The following is a 20108-nucleotide window of genomic DNA, read 5'->3' on the forward strand; positions in this document are numbered from 1 at the left end:
CAAAGACCAGGTATTTATCCAAGATATCGTGGAGAAAGGCATCAGGCTCCATTGCCAAAAAACGGACAGGGGGGCCCAATGCTCCGGGGCCCACAACCACAAATATACGGGGCAGTGGAGGATCCCAGCAACACCATCAGGGTAGTGCCCAGGACACATTGTCCATTAAATCCCTCATCAGACAAACCCGAGGGAGCGCAGGGTTGGACATCTGCGCCTCTGCCAGAGCAGTATTAACTCCAGAGATGGGAGTTCAAATCATTCCCACAGGAGTAAAAGGACCTCTTCCCCAAGGAACAGTAGGCTTATTACTGGGACGTAGTTCATCTACATTAAAAGGACTTATGGTAAGTCCTGGGGTAATTGATCCCGATTATGTAGGTGAAATAAAAATTATAGCTAGTTCTCCAAGAGGTAGATCAGTAATTTCACCTGGAGATAGAATAGCACAGTTGTTAATAATACCCAGCCTACATAATAAATTTCCTAGTCATAGTGTAGAAAGAGGTTCCAGGGGATTAGGCTCCACAGGTGTAGATTGGGCTATGTTGTCTTTAAATTTAGATTCTCGCCCAATGCTAAAACTAAATATTCAAGGTCATGAGTTTAATGGGCTACTGGACACAGGAGCTGACCTTAGCATCATATCTCGTCAAGAATGGCCAAAACATTGGCCATTACAACAAGCCACTCAAACGCTTCGAGGCCTAGGAGTGGCGACTAATCCCCATAGAAGTTCTATGATATTAGATTGGAAGGATCCTGAAGGATGTGAAGGAACTATACAGCCATATGTATTGGATCATCTTCCTATAAATTTATGGGGACGAGATGTCCTAGATCAATTAGGTTTGACGTTAACAAATAACATCAATCCTAATGCGCCCACTACTAGGGCTAGACAAGGCTTTAGGAAAGAAAAAAGATTAGGAAAACAAGGGCAAGGTATAGCAGCACCAGTACAAATAGATCAAGGAACAGACAGACATGGGTTGGATTTTCAGAAAGGGCCACTGAGACAATCAAAATTACTTGGAAATCAGAAAGACCAGTGTGGGTTCCTCAGTGGCCCCTGACTAAAGAAAAGACACAAGTAGCCCATGATCTGGTCAAACAACAATTAGCGGAAGGACATATACAACCTTCCATATCTCCCCATAATACTCCCATTTTTGTCATCAAAAAGAAGTCTGGTAAATGGAGATTATTGCAAGATTTAAGAGCCATTAATAATGAGATGGTTATTATGGGACCTGCTCAATCAGGGATTCCTCAATTGTCTGCTTTGCCAAAAACTTGGCATGTTTTAGCTATAGATATTAAAGATTGTTTTTTTTCAATTCCAATTCATCCCGAGGATAGTCCACGTTTTGCATTTACTATCCCTGCATTAAATCATGAAGGTCCTGATCAGAGATATGAATGGAAAGTACTCCCTCAAGGGATGGCTAACAGTCCAACTATGTGTCAAATATATGTTAACAAAGCAATCCAGCCACTTAGAAATCAAAATCCTGAACTACAAATATTTCACTATATGGATGATGTATTATTGGCACATAAAGATAAAAACATATTGCTGGAATGTTATGCCACACTTACAAACTTATTAAAAAATTATAATCTAGAGATAGCAATAGATAAAGTACAATTAAATTTTCCAATTAATTATTTAGGAGTTCTATTATCCTCAACCATGGTCCGTCCACCAAAAATTCAAATACGAGTAGATCAACTCAAATCACTTAACGACTTTCAGAAGTTATTGGGAGACATAAATTGGATAAGGCCTTATCTAGGTATACCAACAGGAGAGTTGGGACCTTTATTTGATATTCTAAAAGGTCCATCAGATCCAAATTCACCCCGCATGTTAACTCCTAAAGCAAGAAAGGCATTAAAAATTATTGAAACATATATGGAAAATATGCATTTGGATAGAATTGATATAAGTTTGCCTTTATTATTTATTGTACTACCAACAAAAAATATTCCTACAGGAGTATTTTGGCAAGAAGGTCCATTATTATGGATACATTTATCTTATTCTCCTAACACTATTCTTACTAGGTATCCTGAGGCTGTAGGACAATTAATACTCAAAGGAATAAAAGCAGCGAAGGGAGTGTTTGGAATTTCTCCCAATAAAATTATTACTCCATATACCATGGATCAAATTGATGAGTTAGCTAATGAGTTAAATACTTGGGCAATAATCATGTGTAAATCTAATGTTTCATTTGATAATCATTTACCATCTAATCCTTTGTTGTCTTTTTGGTCTAAGCATCCTGTAGTTTTTCCTAAAATGACAAGAAAAACACCTATCATGAATGCTCCAAATATATTCACTGATGGGTCAAATAATGGTACAGCAGCAGTAGTTACCCCTGATCAAACTTTTACATTTTTAGTACCCAAACAATCAGCTCAAAAGGTAGAGCTTAATGCAGTTTTACAAGCTTTTTTGATGTTTAAAGATTCTGTATTTAATTTATTTTCTGATAGTCAGTATGTAGTTAATGCTATAGTATCTCTTGAAGATGCTGGTAGGATTTCCCCTTCTTCTATTGTTTTCTCTTTGTTTTCCACTATACAAAGTCTAATCTGGGACAGAAAAGATCCATTCTTTATAGACATATTAGGGCACATACAGGATTGCCTGGAGCCCTTAGTTTAGGCAATGATTTAGCAGATAAAACTACACATGACATACATATTTTCTCTACATTTGAAGAAGCTACAAATTTTCATAAAAGGTTTCATGTTAATGCTAATACTTTACAAAAGCGTTTTAAAATAACTAAGGAACAAGCCAGACATATAATAAAACAATGTCAAAATTTTGTGACATTTTTACCACAAGTTAATCTTGGAGTCAATCCTAGAGGACTGATACCTAACCATATTTGGCAGATGGACGTCACACACTTGCCAGAATTTGGAAAATTAAAATATTTACACGTTACAGTCGATACTTCTTCTGGATTTTTGATGGGCTCCCTTCATGCCGGAGAAAAAACTAAAGATGTTATAGCTCATTGCTTACAAAATTTTGCCACTGTGGGCGTTCCTAAACAGTTAAAAACTGATAATGGTCCTGGCTATACCTCTACCTCTTTTAAACAATTTTGCTCATCATTTGGTATTACTCATATAACAGGAATCCCATACAATCCACAGGGACAAGGCATAGTTGAAAGAGCTCATCAAACTATTAAAACATACTTATTAAAGCAAAAAGAGGGAATTGGAAAGGGGTATATATCCCCCAAAGATAAACTTAAAATAACGCTTTTTACTCTAAACTTTTTAAATTTGGATTCATCAGGACTTAGTGCTGCAGAAAGACATATGTATCCAAAAAATGTACATAAGCCTAAAGTACTTTGGAAAGATATTCTAACAGGACAATGGAAAGGTCCTGACCCAGTGATTGTCTGGAGTCGGGGGTCTGTTTGTGTTTTTCCACAGGGAGAACAGCAGCCCATTTGGATTCCAGAGAGATTAACTAAAACAGTCTCTACAGATCGAAAAGAAGATGATTTGACTCAAATCCATAACAGCTGATATCCAGAACTCCAGCTTGGCCATTCTTACATCTGCGACAGTGATTAACCAGGATGCTTTTTTCAATAGCTATTTTATTATTGCATTTTTCCACATCATAAGGTTCTATTTTTATTTTTTGAGCTCATACAAACCTAGGTTAATGTTTTTCTGATCAGTTTTATTTTTTGACTGTGGAGTTTTTAAACATTGCAATGGAGATTTCACCCAGGTAAAGCTACAAGGCCTTTACTATTTTCTTATGTGTTGTACGTTTGTGTACACTCTTGTGTTTTGTGTTGTATGTCTGTATGTGCGTATGTCCATATTTCTTATATGAGGAGCGCTCATGAAAAAATGGATCCGAATTATTATTATTTTTATTCACGTGATTTAAATGGTTTAATTTAAATTAGGTAAACAGCTGTTAAGGATTGTTTTTAAAGTAGGTTAACAGATCTGTTTGTTTACTTTCACCTTTCCTTTTCATTATATTTAATAATTCTTTTCAGGATAATGTCTCTTTAGCATCATTGCCAGAATTCCTATCTCCATCCCAGTGCCGGTGAAGAACTCAACAAGTAATGCTCAATCAAAGAGTCAACTTACTTTGGGAGGAAACGGATTTTGGGACGAAATGGACATATTGATAGATTCCTCTGCTTTGAGCTGCTTGCAGAACTTGCCTGGACTATGTAACTATCGTTTGGTGCAGCGAATTGTGGTAATGCTGGCATATCTTTGCTGATGGTGTCACTAGTGATGCAATTTTTATTTCCTTGCCAGCGCACCCCATGTTAATTGTGGTAGTGCTGACATATCTTTGCTGATGGTGTCACCAGTGATGCAATTTTTTCCCAAGGAGCCGTCAATTGGCTTGGTGTCGTGGCATTTCTGTATCCTCCTCCCTTCTGCTAGTGATGGTCTAAAATTTGGGGGCCAATGGCTTATGCTGGACCGGTAGTCAGTGACGGGTATGATCCAGTTGCAGTGGTATCAACCTAAGACAGGAGGCTGACGCCTAAAGGTCAGTTTTCCGATGACGGGTAAGAACCATATGTTGAATTGGACAACCTACCAGGCACGGTCCATAAGCCACATTAACCTCACTCCCCCACTGGCACCAAGGCCAAATTTGGGGGCCAACAGAGGTGAGGCAAAGAACCTCACCCCCCCACTGGTGCATAGACCTATCCACAAGTATGGCTGTATGCTGGACCGGTAGTCAGTGACGGGTATGATTCAATTGCAGTGGTATCAACCTAAGACAGGAGGCTGACGCCTAAAGGTCAGTTTTCCGATGACGGGTAAGAACCATATGTTGAATTGGACAACCTACCAGGCACGGTCCTTAAGCCACATTGCTTGTTGTTTAATTAATCAGAAGGTGGGAGATGCTGGGAGCCATTAGCCAAGTAGGTATGACAATTTCCTTGCCAGCGTACCCCATGTTGCTGACATGTTGCAGCGACATTGAATGTAAGTGACCTTGCTCAAGGACCAAGGCAGATTAGGGTGTTCCCGGTTTTAAGATAATCGTGTTTAGGGCGTTCCCAGTTTAGGTTCCAGGTTTAAGGTTTAAGATTATTCCTGCTGGGAATAGGGCGTATCCTGCTGCCTGAGTTCCCCTTGAGTTCTCACGGGATTCAGACAGTATATTTTGGAGATAGAAGCCCAGTGGAGGGGGATTTGGGCAGAGAACGTGGATTTGGGCAGAGAACGTGGATTTCCCCAGAACGTGATTGTAGACGGCTGGTGTGAGTTCGGGAATAAAGAGTTGCTGTTTGAATCTACAAGCTGTGTGGTGGCTCGTGATTGTGTGCCCAGCCAGACTGCGGCATTTGTGCCCAGCCAGACTGTGGCATATGTTGATGTGGAAAAAGTTCTGGAGTTGAAGCAAGTGACATTGTTTTTCAGATTGGCCACAGAGAGCTGAGTTAGATGAAGAACTAGAATAAAGATCAAGTAGTGAATCAATATCGTTGCCCAAAATCTAAGAATCATTTATATCATGTCAATTCCATACACTGTCTTGAGATCTGGAAGTCTAACAGGAGACCCAGACATCTGTCCTGGAGAAGATGTGGTCACACTCTGAATGCAGTGAGATTGTGGGACAATTTGACTCTGAATTTCAAAAAAAAAATTCTCGTAGTTTCTTGGATAAAGCAGTGTTTTTTGTTATCTGAATAGTAAGTAGGTTCAGCCTCAGCCTATAACTGAGAAACTCAGACTTTCTTTCCTAAAGTTCTTCCAGTTTTTTATGTAGATTTCTCATTCACTTTGTAAGAGCCAGTTGTTATTAAAATACAGTGTCCTTTGGGGGGAAGAATATCCTGTCTACTTTAAAAGCTTTTTGCCTTTGTCAGATATCAACTGACTAAATCTGTGTACCTCTGTTTCTGGGATCTCTATTCTGTTTCTTTAATCTTTGAATCTACTCTGTTGCCAACACCACACTGGCTTGATCACAGAAGCTTCAAATTATATTATCTTAAAATTGAGTGGTTGTCCAAATTTATTTTTTTTCTTCAGTATTGCATTGACTATCTTATATTTATTGTATTTCCATATAAACTAAAATAATTCTGTCAATAACTACAAACTAGCTTGTTGAGATTAATTTGGGATTATATTGTGTCTACAGTTCAAATTGGGAAGAATTTTTATCTTAAATTCAGCTTACTAATCAAAGAACATTATATTTTATTTATTTCTTCTATGATTTGTAATTTTCAGTATACGGATCATGTATAATTTCTTTTTAGATGTTTGTGTTTCACTATTGAGATATTTAAAGATATTTTTAAAATTTCAGACTTTAGTAGCCCATTGATGATATAAAGACACCAGTTGACTTTTATACAATGATCTTTGCACACTGTGACATTGCTATTCTCCCTTACTATTTTCAGGAGCATTTTAGAGATTGATTAGGTTTTTCTTCATAGGCAGTTATTTCCTCTGAAGAAAAAGAGGATTTTCTTCCTTTTTCTCAGTTTTATGCAATATATATCTATATCTATATCTATATATCTATCTATCTATATATATATATATGCATATATATGTATCTATTGTATGTATGTATAATGATATACATATGTGTGTGTATATGTGTGTGTATATATATATATATATATATATATATATATATATATATATATATATATAATTTCCCAAGCTATCAGTTCCAACACAATATTGAAAGGAAGCATCAGAAGAAGACTTTGTTGCCCATTAATCTTATAATCTTGAGAGCAAAGTATGTTTTTTTCATCATTGTCTTTAATGTTAGATGTAATTTTTCATAAATTATCTTTATCATTTTGAGGATGGTCCCCTCAGTTTTCAGTTTGGTTATAGGTTTTACTGTGGATTTGGTGAAAATAATTTTCTGTGTAGCTTGATATAACTGTATGTAAATTTTTGTTGTTCAGCCGGTTGTCATTGCACATTTAATTCACTGATTTTTTAATGTTAAGTCCACTTTGCAAGCCTGGAATACATTTCACCCAGGCACAGAGTACAATGTTTATACATTGATGAGGCACTGTTTCTGCAGATTTTTTCATCTGTGTTTATGGGAGATAGTATTTAATTTTCCTCTCTTATAATGTCTTTATTTAATTTTGTTATTAGGTCATTGCTGGCATTATAGAATAATTTATAGAGTGCTTCCTCTGTGCATTCTGGAATATATTTTGGACAAATGACATTTATTTCATAAAAGTTTAATAGAGCTCACTAGTGAAAGCATCTAGATCTGATGCTTTCTTCTTTTGAATGATTATGTTTTTACTAATCAATGTTTCTGATAGGTAAAGAGCTAGTGAAGAAATTTAATTTCCTTCACATGAGTTTTGGTGGTTGGTCTTTCTAAGAATTGGGCTATTACATCTAAATTATCAAATTTATGGCCACATAGTTTTTGTAGTATTCCTTTACTAACTGTTTATGTTACCAGCATTTTATTTTTATTATTAGCAATTTAGGCTTTTTATGGTTTCCTCTTGCTGCCCTATCTAAAGTTTTATCAATTTTACTGTTCATGTTTTGGAACCAGCTTGCAATACTGTTGATTTTTAAAATAATTTCTGTTCTAATAATTATGGAGTAAAGATAATATGCATGTATGGTAGGTTTACTGATTTATTTATCTTATTTTAAATTTTATTTCCCCCTACTAATTTTAGATTTAATTAAACTTTCTTACTTTCTTTTCCTAACGTGAGAGCTTATGACAGATACTATAACGTTTTTAAATATGAACAATTCTGAATTCCCCAAATACAATTAGCCTTTAAATAAGAAAATATTTAGTAGTGTACTAATAATTATTTGAAGAAAGAATTAATTATTTTTAGAAGCTTATTTTCCTTTTGACAACTGCATAAAGAGACATCTCTGCACTTTCAATAATTGTTTTGACATATTGATTAATTTAGTTCAAAAATATTTTTCTAAAATTCCTTCAAGAATATATGACTTTCCTTCTCCCATGACCCCTTTATCTTTCTTCCCGTTTTCCATTTCTCATTTATTAAGTACCATGGCTTTTTATCTTCCAACATTTTTTTCTCATGTTTTATACTGAATGTTGGCCAAAAACTATTAATTGAATCAGTATTTCAGTTGACAAAGTAACTCTTTAACTGTGTCATATCAATAATCTAACAATCATTGCATTTAATATTTTAATGACAATATTTTACTTTTAGATCTCTATTTCATAGTAGATCATACATTATGGAACTAAAATAGCTTTTACCCTTCTTTCAGCATTAGTTGTGCTTATTTTAGTCTTTCCCCTATGATCTATTGTCTACACACCTAGCTGCTTATTGCTTTTTGCTTTCCCTTCCCTGTGTCAGTATTCAATAAGTCAACTAATTCCGGCACATGTGCTTATAAAAGTAATGAAGACACTTTATCTGTTCATTGACGACACTGCTTATAATATTGGTCATAGTCTTTTTCTACTAGAAATGGAGTAAAGATGCTACATGTTATAAGGTAGGTTTACTAATGATAACTTGTTAAGAGATCACCACCCCTCACTGATACCCATGTTTCCACTGACTTACATAGGCAGTATGTAAAGTCACTAATGATACAAATTCATATACTTGGGGAATATGTAGAAATTGTACAATCTATGTGGCAATTATGAGTTTTCAATGATTGTCCCCCTTGGCAGTATCTTTACAAATTCACAGTATCATGTCAAATTAATAATCATTCACTCAGGATTAGATTGTGGAATTGTACATTTGTTTAGTTATAACTATACAAATAAAAATGACTGACTTAATTACTAATAATAGATTAAATAGGATGCAAGCCTAGAACTTAAGGAAAAAAATCTGGTTTATACACTTGGAATAGAAAGAGTATAAAAATACATGATGACTAATACTAGTTCCTCCACATTGTAAATACACAACTGGTGGCAGATTTAAAAGATGGCCACATGCATGTTAAACATATCAAAATGAAGTCCACTTTTATGTGTTATTGTAATGCACCAATTAAAAAAGAAATCAATTTAAAAAGATGGATGTGGTGAAAATGATAATGTTTGAGATGAGTTAAATATGATTTAATATTTCAAGTATGCTTGACATGTTTTCATAAAAAGAAAGTAATTTTCAATACAGTTAACAATTTTGATAATTTCATATTGGACTCGTGTTATTTAAGAGCAAGGAAAAATCTTTTAAAATAATCCTGCAATAGAAACTGAAGAAAAAAAAAAGATTAATCCTAAAGAGCATTTTCTAAGACCTCTATAATTCCTTATGGATCTAAGTGAGCAAGCAGCATCACATGGCAAGCTTGCCATATTTAAGCACTTGAGTCTGAACTAGTGACAAACAGAAGCGTAAGGCCCCATTTTTTACTTTTGAAATGCTTGACACAAGTAAAAACAGACAAAACAAAACAAAAACATTTAAAGGAGAGTGTAAAAATGTATCATAATAAAGGAGAGGCAGCACAATGCAACCATGGTTCTTAGATCAGGAACACAAAGGTTTTAAGAGCAGATACTGCTTAACAAAAAATAAATGGAAAAGCAATGAAGAATTTCACAGATACTTTTTTTTCTTGTTTTTTTTTGGGGGGGGGGGGGTTGGGTGGGGGGTGCTGGGGACTGAATCCAGGGCCCTATGCATGTGAGGCAGGCACTCTACCAATGAACTATATCCCTGGCCTCTCAGACACTTTTGATGCAGTCTCTCAGGGGGAAAGAGGCAGATTCTACAACACATAAATGATAATTTTTCAGGAAGGTATGTGTGTGTGGGTGTGTGCGTATACCTATCTATAATTTAGAATCTAAGTTTCTTTCAAAAATTTTCTGAATACTAAAATTTCAAAATTTTAAATCCCTAGTGTGTGGCTAAAGCTAAAATATGCTAAAAACAACTTGTCCTACGTCAATGAAAATGAAGTCATACCATTTCTTTAAATAAAATCGGATCAATAAAAGAAACTATGTGCCATGTTGAACTTTTTCTCTGAACTTAAAGGGCAAATGAATATTTTTTTTTTGTTTCTTTTTGTTTTAGTTTCTTTTGTTGTTCTTTTTGGCAGAGTTTCATCTTGACTTTCTAGTTCCATATTAAATAGTCACATTTTACTACTTTCAACTACAATGATCTTATTGGAAACATAGATACACAGTACCATAAGAGACAGACAACAGGATACAATTAAATAGGCGGTGAAGAAGACTGAGGACTCTTGTGAACTAAAGTGCACAAGCATTTTCTTACCCCTTACTACACTATTCAGAAGCATCACATATTTCTGCAACAATATAGAGCACTTGGGGTAAGAGGATATCTTTGTTCATAAAGGCAACACTGAAGAGAATGCCAACATCTTCTAGAAACCTTGCGTTGATTCTAAGAATTAAATGAAATGCTATTAAAATAAATAACTAATTGCTAAACTGTTATGGGATGGCAGGCAAAGTATATTTATAGGTATATAAAATAGAAAAATTATAATACCTCTGAATTTTTACTGTTGTTTTCATTGTTCTTGTTAGGTCAGATCACAATACCTTGAAGAAACTTTAAAAACTTATTTTGTGATACAAAGTTCTGTGATGCAATATTAGGGAAAGAAAATGATAAAAAAGAATGATAGGGTATGGTACACACTAACTTTGAGGAAAACATCATCTTGGGAATAGAAAAAAAACAAAAACAGAAATATAAATCTGAAAATGAGATCAGACATTTTGCTAGTGAGTCCAGGCTCCAGTAACAATGTTTTACAATAATTGCTTATTCCTGACAGCTCTCAGCTGCTGACGAAAGTCTACGTTTACCCTTTTCTTCATAGCTTAGTCCCTGATCTGTAACCTAAAAATCCTTTAATTAAGTAATTTAAAAAACATAAATGTCATCATTATCAGAAATTTTCTGAACTACACACATCTATAAAAAGATGTACTGTTCCAAGGAAATTATTAGTTTTAGTACATGGTACACCTTTTAACATATATCAAGGACAGCATTTAAAAATAATCTCAGCTCAAGAGCATAATGAAATTGTATATTGTGTAAATATACACTGAGTCCATAGATTTAAAGTTGGCTTCAGTTATATTATAACATTGGGATTAAGGGAAGAGGTCATTTATATTTTATTAATCCAATATTTTATCATTGTATTACAATAATTTGCTTATTTTACTATCTTCTCTAAAACATTTTGAGATTGATCACTTTAATATTTACCAATCTATTATTTACTGATAAAACCATTTTCTTACACCTACATTAGGTTGTTTTTAATAAAATAATACTCAAATATAGCACATATAAATATTTTATGAATATGCATGAACACAGGTTCATTAGAAATTAATCATTACAACTGAGCATACACAATCAATGCATAAACATATATGAATTTCATTATTCCAATGAAATGACATTTCTTAGAACTTTACCCCATATTTTAATACTAAAATTCATGTAAATGTGCATGTGTATTTATATATGCACATATGTGCACATATGCACACATTGACATACTTTTTGTCATATTTCTTGATAACACAGAATAGATGTACTGATTTTCCAAATATGAATAAAACTGATTCAGATACTAATGGTAAGAAAACACATTTTATCAACTTAAAATTAAGCTATAAAAGTTCAGTGGTATAATAAAATAACAAAATCCTGTGAAATCTAGCAAAGAGAAAAAAAATTATTAGTATGGAAGTGTCAGAGAAATCTTCACAAAAATGGTGACTTTGAAAGATGAATAAGAATAATCCAAGTGTGTGGTGTGTGTGCCTGCTTGTATCCCAGGGGGAGTTATGTGCATTTAAATGGCAAATAAAGGAATAGCAAGCTAAATTATTAGCAATTGTTCTAATAATTAGTCATTTTGACACAAGTCATTTTATAATTATAAAGAAAATGACTGCTTTAAAGTTAAGCACATTGATTCTATTAACTGATGTCAAAACATCTCTACTTTTAAGAGGGTCTTCTTAAATCTCAAAGTGGTAAAAATCAGATTACAATTTTAGCAGTTGTTATTCATGAAAGTCCAATTGGCACTATAATCATAACCATGAAATTGCAATAGCATCCTTCAGATGAGATTATACACCCTTGCACTTATGTATACAGAAAATAAAATAAAGTGCTATGATAGTAAAAGCAGAACAGATCAAAATTAGAAATGATTGATTTCAAATTCTGATTAGCTTATGTTTGAGATGAATAAAGATCTGTAATGTAGAAAGATGCTAGAGATGAATACTAGTCATTCTTCCACTGATTATTCCCCCTTTGCTTTAATTATGGAGTTAGAGATAGAGAAAATTTGCAATAGAATTTGTTTGATATTGCTTCTTATTGAATGCTGTTTTTCAAAATACAGTCCCTGGATACTCAACAGATTTTGAATTTAAGATAGTAAGCTTATTTTAATATTTGGTAAAATTAATGAAAAATCTTAAAAATCAAATACAACATATTGCATCTAATTGATCACCTTATAATTACTTCCTCACAATTTTAGTATCTCATTTTATTTATAATCACTCTGATGTCATAGAGTGCTATTTTAACTGCCACTACTTACTTATTGAAGGAAAACATTAAGAATAAACAAAGGAACTGGAAAAAGAGGGATTGATATCCTGCTTGGGTTGATACAGACCTGCCTTGACATGCACTCAGCTCTATGTCCAGAGTCAAGATCCTCCAGGGCAAGTGGGAGTCAGGGGTTGATGGATTAGGACCTGCACTGTATCTCAGACATTTAATTAAAAAAAAAAGACATCAAGGTTGAGGATTTTCCATGCCAATGTCAAACTAAGAAAATGTAATATTTAATCATCTTGATGTCAACTTATGACCAATTCAGACCATGACTTTGCTACCACCTATGGTATTGAGACAGAAAAGGCTAGGCATTGGAGAGTAGAGAAGGGGCAGTGAAGGTTATCACGAGAGCAAGCACAAGAACAGCCATTCCATTTTAACATGCCCCAACATGATATAGAACAGCTCCTCTTTCTCAGAAATGACATACATTTTCATCTCACAGAAAGCAAATGCATAATTCATAATCTGTCCAGAGCCCAATATAGGACAATTGAAATATCAAAAACCAATCAAGAGGAGGATATCAATTTCTCCTTGCAGCCTTTAAAAGCTGAGGTGGCAAGGCCCTTCTCAGGCATGCTGCTCTGGGAGTTCTGCATCTTTTTCTCCCTTATCTATTTAATAAAATCTCCCCTTCCTTACCTCGGCAGCATTCTCGGTGTTCATTATTTGAGTCAGTAGAACAGGAACCAGATCTCAAATCCTATGATGGTAAGTCATTTGTACCTCATGCTCTTTGCCTTCAGTATCCTTTGGAGGAAAACTGGGCACTCACCAGCCACTTAAAAGTGATTAGAGCAGCTGTCAATCTCAATTCTTGGGTAATAGGTTTCTCAGTTGCTATGGTTCCCAATCACCTACCCTATGGGTCAGGCATAACCCTACATCATTTCCTACTTTTCTGTCCCAGCCTGGAGTAAGTAGGCAATCGCCCCTGATCATGACCTGCCTTTGAATGCAAGGATTTGGGTGAAGTTGAGAGTGAAGAAGAGTAGCCTCTGACTGAGGCTCCTCTTCGGTGACTCTCCAAAATCCCTCTTCTGAGGCCATTTCCCACCAGTCCCTTGAAATATCCTGTTGTGGTTGGTGGATCATGGTGCTGAGAAATCTTCCTCTAGGTGGGCACCTCCCTATGAGCCCACCTGAACCTCCTCCCTTAGACTTGATCTTCCTGAGTGCTTCCCTAATAAATAAAAGTCTATCCACAGAAAGAGATATATACAATGAAGAGTGGCTAAGGCTAGGTTCACCTGGCACTCCTATCTACTGAAAAACTGGGACAAGTTTGACCCACAGATGCTCAGAAAAAAGTGCCTGATATTTTTCTGTAGTCAGTTGTGGCCTCAATACAAACTCTCCAATGGAGAATCATGGTCACCAAAGGAAAGTATAAACTTTAATACACTCTTGCATCATAGTTTTTTGTTGTTGTTTTTTTCCCCATAAGAAAGAAGGAAAACAGTCTGAAGGTGCCTTATGTTCAGGCTTCTATTGCTCTGAGGGAGAATCCCAAATTACATCAGCAGTGTAAGACAGACCTTGCTAACATTGCTGCCATGATGAAGTCCAAGACTAAGGAGACATCTTCCAGGGTAGAAAAGTTGGAGAAATCCCAAGGATTCCCCAATCCTACTAACTCTTGCCAATAGTCCCCATGTCCTCTCTCCTGAGGACTCACATTATTCACCCCTAAAGAAGGATAAAACCTACTGCCACTTTGGGAAATACCAGGAGAGGAGTTTGGGCCAACGAAGGTGAGATGATATCATCTCAGTCATGCCCCTGCAACACAAAGTAGGAATAGATCTAATTAATTATCCATGTAGGGCACAGGTAGCTCCTAGGAATAATCATGAATGGGATACAAATGATAACAGAATGATTGAAAAATGAGACATTTTTAGGCTTTGGTCTTGAAGGTCTCAGAAGATCAAGGCAGAAACCTATTAATTAATACAAGATATCTGAAATCCATCAAAGCCCTCAGGAGAACTACCCAACCTCTCTGGAGAAACTCAGGGAGGCATTGAGAAAGCACACCACAATGTATCCTAAATTCACAGAGGGCCAAATAATTTTAAAGGATAAAGTTATTATTCAGTTAGCCCCAGACGTTAGGAAGAAGTTAAAAAAATTGGCATATGGCCCTGATCAGTTCTTAGATGATATCATCTGGCTTGCAACATCTGTCTTTTACAACAGATTAGAAGAAGAGGAAGGAAAGGGAATGTAGAGATAGAAGGAAAGCTGAAGTACTGGTCATGGTCCTGCAGGGTGCAAGCTTCTTGGGTGATAAAGGAGGTAAATGCAATGGACAACAAAAGAAAATGATTTCTGCTGTGGAAAGGAGGGACATAACCAATGGGAATGCCAACAGGTTAAGTCACCACCATCAAGGCCTTGTCCTCTCTGTAAAGGTAATCTCTAGATGAATGAATGTCCCCTATGGCATAGGTTTATAGGGCCATATTTCCCCAACCAGGTCTAAAGGGGTCCAGGGTCAACCTCAGTGGCTCCTGAGCATCCTATTACCATCCATAAACCCTGGTATGATTCTCAGTAGGGAATGAAAGGGCCAGTTTCCTTCTGGACATTAGCAGCAGCTTCTCTGCACCTGTGTCTTACCCTGGACACCATTCCTCTGATACTAAGACTGTGGAGGGGTGTCTGGATGTCCTAATACTAGATATATTACTCCCCCATTATGCTGTATATGGGATGGGGTGATGTTTTATCATGCATTATTGATAGTCCCAAGTGTCTAATCTCTTATTGAGAAAAGATATACTCTCAAAACTTCAAGCCACTATCACCTTGAATGTGGGAGCCCAGGGTCCATTATGTCTAGATCTATTAGAATGTGATATAAGCCCTGATAAGATCTGAAGTATGGGCCACTGAAGGCAAAATCAGATGAGCAACGAGTACAGTTCCAGTTAAAATAATTTTGAGGACTCTTCCATTTTTCAATACCAAAGAGAGAACCCCTTGTGCTCAGAGCAAAATTAGGTTTTTTTGGAGATCATTCAAAACCTTAAACAACAGGGACTTGTAGTGTTTTTTAATAGCCCTTGCAGTACACCCAGTTTAGGAGTCCAGAAACCAAATGGGGAATGGTGCCTAATCGAAAACCTTAGGATAATCAATGAAGCAGTCATCACCCTTTATCCTATAATGCCCAACCCTTGTATTTGTTTTCTGAGATCCCAGCTACCTCTGCTTCCTTTATTATATTAGATTTAAAGAATGCCTTTTTTCTGTATATTCCTAGCCAATCAATCACAATATCAATTTGCTCTTTAAGAGTTAAGCAGTGGATGTCAATAAATCTACGCAGTGTTACCCCAAGGATTCAGAGAGAATCCCCACTTGTTTGGGCAGGTCCTGGCCAAAGACCTAGCAGAACTAAAGGACATATCATCTGTAGATGTCATCCTCCTATGGCTACCACCCAGGTGGAAAGTCAAATGGCCACTACAGTGCTCTTGAATTACCTAGCTGATAGAGGGTATAAGGTTTTTTAAAAGAAAGCTCAACTATGCCAACCACAGGTTCATTATTTGAGTTACAAGTATCTTAAGGAATATGAAGATTAGGGAAAGAGAGGATTGTCACTATAGGATGATACCCTCTACCCCAAACCATATGACAACTTAAAGGTTTTCTGGGGATAACTGGATATTGTAGGCTTTAGATCCCTAGGTATGGAGAGATAGCCAGACCCTTTACCAACTCCTTAAGGAAGCCAAATCCCAGGGGACAACAGTCCTAATATGGGAACCAGAATATGTTAAAAGTTTCAAAGCTGTAGAAGGCCTTACTTCAAGCTCTTACTCTCTTCTTACTTACAGAGGAAAAATTTAAATTGCGACCCAAATGGGAGGAATGGTCTTAGGGCAATAACACAAAGGAGTGGGCCAGCTCAACAGCTGGTAGTATAGCTTAGCAAAGAGTTTGATAAAGTATCTTAAGGATAGCCCCACTGCCTGTGAGTGGTGGCTGCAGTAATCTTGTTGATCCCTGAGGCAATTAAGATAACCCTAGTAAGGGATATTACTGAATACACTTCTCATGATCTTTCAGAAGTTCTAAATGCTAAAGAGGGATTATGGATCTCCCATGGTCAACTTCTAAAATCCCAGGCTTTGCTCCTAGAAGAGCAAGTGCCTCAAATAAAAATTTGCTCATGTTGAAACCCAGCCACTTTCCTCTGGAATCATTAGAAGAAAACCCTGAACATGACTGTCAGCAAGCCTTAGACATACATTATTCAGCCTGGGGAGACCTCCAAAGTTTTCCACTGTCCAATCCAGATCATACTATGCATGCAAATGAAAGTTCTTTTATGGAACAAGAAGATCACAAAGCTAGGTATGCCATGGTAAATTTATATGATACCTTAAAGGCACAATCTCTGCCCCTAGTTACAAATGCACAACTTGTGGAGTTAACAGCCCTAACTAGAGCACTTGACTTAGGAAAACAACAAAAAGTTAATATTTATACTGATTCTAAGTATGCTTATTTAATCCTTCATGCACATGCAGCAATCTGGAGGGAAAGGGGATTTCAAACAGCTGGAGTTACTCCTATAAAGAACTATGAACAGATCTTAAAATGATTGGAAGCTGTCCATCTACCTAGTAATTCACTTCTGGGGACACCAAAAAGGAATGGATAAAATATTAGAAAGTAATAGGTGATCTGACCAACAAGCTAAAGAGGCTGCAAAGGGAAAATTGTGTTAGCCATCAACTTTAGCTCCTCTACTTTGTGGAGAGGACATCCCCTGGATATAATACTCCAATATACTCAAGAGGAACATGTTTTAACTAAAGGAGGCACTCTCCTTTGCTCTGGATCCACAGACAGAAAATAATAATGTTCGCCTACCTGCTAACTCCTGATGAAAAATTCTACATACCCAAAATCAGTTCTTCTATTGGGGAGAAGAAAATACTCTCAAGCTAACTTGAGAGTTATTTGAAGGAAAAGGCATACCTCCAAATGTTCATCAGCTGTTGTAAAATATGTCAAAGAAATAACCCACTTCACTTTACCAGAATGACTCCAGGAGTTCAGAGAGCAGGAAACTTCCCCAGAGAAAATTGGCAACTTGATTTCACCTGTGTGCTTCAAAGCAGCAGGTTCCAATATCTGTAATTCATGAGAGATACCTTTACTGAGCAGGTTGAGGCTTTTCCTTCCCAAACTAAACAAGCAGGAAAAGTGGTAAAGGTTTTACTACAAGATATTTTCCCTCAATCTGAATTGCCCAACAGCCTACAAAGCGATAATAAAGCAGCTTTCAAGGCAGCTGTCACTTAGGGAATATCAAAAATCTTAAGCATATGATATCATCTTTATTGTGCCCAGAGAAGTCAGTCTTTAGGAAAGGCAGAAAATGCTAATGATATTCTAAAGAGGCATTTGAGGAAACTCACTCAAAAAGCTCATTATTCTTGGCCCAGGATGCTTCCTCTAGCCCTCCTAGGAATCAGAAACATCCCAGGAAAATTAGGACTTTGTTGGTTCGTGAAAGGCGAGTGACTCACCAGAGACAGAGATTCAACCAAGAGATTTTATTGGGGGGCTGCCCGAGGGGGGAAGAAAAGGAGAGGCAGAAAGAGGAGAGAAGGAGGGCAGGGAGAAAGAGAAAGAGAGCAGAGAGAGGAGAGAAAGAAGAGGAAGAGGGCAGAGAGAGAAGAGAAAGAGGGCAGAGGAAGAGAGAAGAAGAGGCCAGACAGAGCGAGCTTGCAAGCTTGGGCTTAAGAAGGGGTGCATAGATGACGTGGCGTGTGCTGATTGGCAGGGTGACTCAGGAACTGCGAGCAGACACTGCATCCAGCAGGGATTGGTAGAGAAAACCTTTGAATTTGGCAGTCTTCAGTTTGGCGCCCTTTCGGAGAGGAGGGGGAGGGGTAAGGGATTCTGTGATGTTCTCTGAGACAGAAACTTAACTTCAGCGGGGAGTCTCCCACGCACTCAACAATTCTAGCTCTTATATAGGACATCATTCTTAAAAAATGATAACCTTAAAGATCAATAAGCTGCTGATTTGGTATCTCATCTCACAAAGCTAGACTGAAATCTGTAAATATCCCACAGATGGGCCGATTATTTCTCCCATACTTGTATGAACCTAGACTTAGTAATGGTCAAGACCATATCCCCAAGTTCCCCTAATCTAGATCCTATCTGGAAGGGACATTTTTGTATGACTTTATCTTTCTCCATTGTAGTAAAATACTTGGACAATAAAAATTGAATCCACCACTCCAGAAATAGCTGACAGATATCCAACTCTAACACTGCACTAGATGAATATAAACCCTTATCAGTGAAATCTCCTCCAAATATTTGTAAATGAACAGAAGATTTCAAGTTCTTCTTTAAATGAGCTAAGTGATATGATTAAATTCATTGGTCTCTTCATTGCAATACTACTGGCTTTACTACTTGCTATTGTATTAACTGTAATAGCTTGGCAGGACTGGAGCCCTACCTGCAGAATATTTCTGGCCTTAATCTTTCTAAGCATAATAACTTTGTTTTATATCCTAGAGTGGCTGCCTATCCTATTATGAGTAGACCATATTACTTTTATGCCCCTTTGTTATTGTGAAAATTACCGTCTCCTTTGCCAGCCAAATGTGCAGGTTCTGTGTTAGGTCCATGGAAAGACAATCATTAGTTAATTTCTCAAGACTATAAGTCTGGGAATGGATTCTCTAATTTACTGAATCTGTCACCCACTTCACATACGGGTTAGGGTCTCCATGTTTGCTCCTGTGCATGATAGGAATTTAACCTTCTCTCTCATCTCAGGACCAACTAATCTAAGACCTTTACAAATTTCTTTTCAGACAGAATGATCTTTCCCATTGTGTTGAGTTTATACCCCACTTCAACTGCTCTAAATTATAGGCCAAGCCATTGCCTATCCCTGCATTGATTATGTTCAATTTTCAGGTCAATGTGCCATTGGAATGCTCAAGCAACTGGCAGTGGGATTCATCATACAAAATATCACTGTGTCAAGGCCTAGTGTTATGGCGAAATTATAATAAATCACTGAGCCAATCTCAATGCAGGAGATGGAACCTTTATTCACTAGCTGGTGGGCCGGGAGGTAGGCTGCAAGTCTGTATTCCTCAAGCCCCTTCAAGGGTCAGAGCACACCTTTTATAGTTCAAAACCACAAGTAAAGCATGTCAGTACATTAATCATAAGTGGCTCTTGCTATAATTCAAAACCATAAGGAAAAATCATGAGATTTAAAATCATAAGCAGAAGAGGAAGTGGGTCAAAATGACCCTAGTTGGGTAAAATTTAAAGAATGGTTATTGGGCTGGGGTTATGGCTCAGTGGTAGAGGGCTTGCCTAGCATGTGTGAGACACTGGGTTTGAGCC

The sequence above is a fragment of the Marmota flaviventris genome, chromosome 15 (genome assembly GCF_047511675.1).
Source record: "Marmota flaviventris isolate mMarFla1 chromosome 15, mMarFla1.hap1, whole genome shotgun sequence".
Taxonomy (NCBI): Eukaryota; Metazoa; Chordata; class Mammalia; order Rodentia; family Sciuridae; genus Marmota; species Marmota flaviventris.